Here is a 3,207-nt window from a genome sequence, read left to right as displayed (position 1 = left end):
GGAAGGCGAACGGCAACATACGAAGGAGCACGTTTCTATAACGGATTGCCAAGCAAATTAAAAAGTGTAAACTCATTCATTGTATTCAAAAAACAATTAGCGAAACACATCCTGGAAGACCACACGCTCAAACTTTGAATGCAATGAATGAGTACCTAACCTAAACTTATGTTTATAGTATGTAACTTACTCTAAATTTTTATCTAACGAATGATATTTTTTATAAATACCTATGTTTAAAATTTAAGTTTCTCATGTAAGTGACTTTATGTCTTAATGGGAATAAATGTCTTTAAACCTTAATAAACCGGTTTGCGAAATTGTTGCTATACGATGAGATGCGTCGAATGTTTCCGATGTTTTTACATCATTTAATATTTATGTATTCCACTTAATATTGTGCCTAATAACATAATTTACAACCTGTGATGCAAACCACCAGCTTTTGTTTTTCCGAACAAAAATTTACTGCGTATTAAATAATAAATGTCTCAATCCGTTAATCATATGCCTATTTCAACATTAACGAGAAATTTTAAATATAAACATATTATGTTGAGGTTATTTATAAAATATGAATTCTAACATCAGAATTTATATGAACATAACTTGTATCACAATTCATACGTTGAAAACGTTATTAAACGCTCAGAGATGTTAGATACAAATTATTTAGAATTCCTGTTCCGCAATAATAAATTAGTTTCACTGGACGGATCAAGGATGTAACTTTTTCGTAAATTGTATATGTTGAAATTATAGGCGGAATAAAATATTGCGTGTAATTTTAGCCTTTAGGATCGTCTCAACTATTTCGTAATTTAATTCGGATGAGATTTAGAAAGCTAATGGCCTTTTTTATTAAGTTGTATGCATGTTCGCACGATCCAATACAGTGTAGATTTACTTAATGTCTTTTTAATGATTTATCATCTTTGCGAAACAAAAAATCCAGATGCCCTTCCGCGTAAAAAATTTTGGAGGAAATTCTTCACTGATTGGTACTTGCTTGTTCACTTGCCCAAGTTACTAGCTTATAAAACCCAACGAGTAATAATAAACCATTGCAATTACATTTCTACTATTATAACATGCATATTATTAATCACATTCCATTCACTAAAACGAATCACATCGATATTATAGACCAAAATATTATAATTATAACCTCATATTTGTATTTTCCATCCGCTCTATTGACCTTATGTGACCAAAATGCGTTCCACTTGTGTGATTTACGATTACAAATCATAACAAACTATGAGTGACGAGTACAAATGACTTTCAATTCACTTCGCTTGTGCCAAAATATTTAACACTGGTTATAATTGCGCTTAGTACAAACCTAGAAGCTGTTGACACTGTTTGATTGAGTTAATCAAGCGTGTGATTGTTATGAGGTTTGTATTGACGAGAATATCTATAGGCGAGTAACTAGCATGCCTCATTAGTTATTGGTAATATAGCATATGAATGACACCGGATACATTAAATAGAATGCGAAAAATTACTTAGTGTCTTTAAAATATTTTATGATTACCTGTAATTAATGAAAAATTTTAAAGCTTACAAAGAAATTAGCGATACAGTTAGTTTTATAATATTTTAGGTACGTTTTCAATAATTTTTTCGGAATATTTTTTGGAATCTTGAATTTGGAATGGAAAGGAATAACACATGTGGGCTTTAAATAGTTTTTTAGGGAAATGTTATCGCATTTCAAATCGACTTTCCACTCGCACTTTAATCAAACAGATTTTGTTTATTATTAAGCTTTGTTATTTTAATGTGACCCGTGGGCGATTCATAAATAATGTATGGAATTTCATGTCTGTCCAGACGTAGGTGAAATTCCAGACATTTTACATGTATGATGAGTGATGACTAATGACGTCGACCACCTACGATATATGTATTATATGAATCGCATAGGTACTGATTTTATGAAACATTATAATAGTTTATGAATACATAAACAACCAGAAATTATAATATTAAAAATTGATATGAGTAATAGTCAAGTTTTATTTCGACATTGTTATTTTATACGAATACACTAATGATTATTTATTCATATTCAAAATTTTATGTTTCTTATATTACTACAGATATGAATTTATGTAAAAATGCCATAAAACTGCAATTGCATAAGTGAAATAAACGCTTAAAACATTCCGAATGCAATCGTGAAAGTAACTTTTTAATAACATCGGCTGCTGACTGCGAAACACAAAAGTATTTAATACTTGACTTTGCTTAAATTGTTGCTAAAGTATCTACTTTATATTCCGTTCTATTTACTATCTTTTATCGCTATTATCTTTTATTTATTACTCTAAATTTCAAGCAGTAGTTGTTGTTTATATAACAATCGCTGTTTTCAGCCATTATTTCACATTAGTAGGACACTTGACTTCATAATACTAATTTATGATCAATCGTGATACAGTCCGCTGAGTTATGGGGGGTAAATAAGCCATTACAGTCAGGAAGAGATATTAATTGAGTTACTATGACAACACATAACTTTTTCTAAGAGGTATTTACATTAAAAACTTATATATTGACTACACGTCTAATATAATAGCTCCGTATTAGAATTTGTAAACAATTTAAATAGCCATGATTTCATAATATGGTGAAAGTTCAAAAGTCGGACACATTGCAAATGATCTTCTTTTAATAGGATATCTAAAGATATAATGGATTTATTTAAATAAAGTGTTAATATGTGAGTCTACCTAAACATACATATATCGCAATAATCACATGACACTTGAAGAAGTTAAAATACTGTTAATGATGTACAAACTATTGATAAATCACCGAACACGGAAGCTTGGCACTATCTAGGAAATTAACCGTTTTCTCGAAAATCAATAGTCACTTATCACTTATTCTCGCACGGCAGTAAAATTTGCCTAGGAATATTTTCTGTACATTTTGCATAGAATCGTAATTACCGGCTTGTTATGCCGCGTCTATTCCTGACAGGCTCTGAAAAGGGACGCATTTATCACATCCACAGTACATTGATGTAGGCAACTCAAATGAATACGAGTAATTTAAATCCCTCTTGTTGAGGTCTTGTGGGTGGTGCGGCATCAATCTCCAACAAGGAATAGACATGTTCGCAACAAAACGATGATGACGTGACATTCGTTATGGAATAGGCATTTGTTGTGCAATTCATCGTGTTACGTGGCT

Source organism: Colias croceus, chromosome 7 (assembly GCF_905220415.1).
Source record: "Colias croceus chromosome 7, ilColCroc2.1".
Lineage (NCBI taxonomy): Eukaryota > Metazoa > Arthropoda > Insecta > Lepidoptera > Pieridae > Colias > Colias croceus.
The sequence above is the reverse complement of the archived record's forward strand: the minus strand, read 5'-3'. Positions refer to the sequence as shown.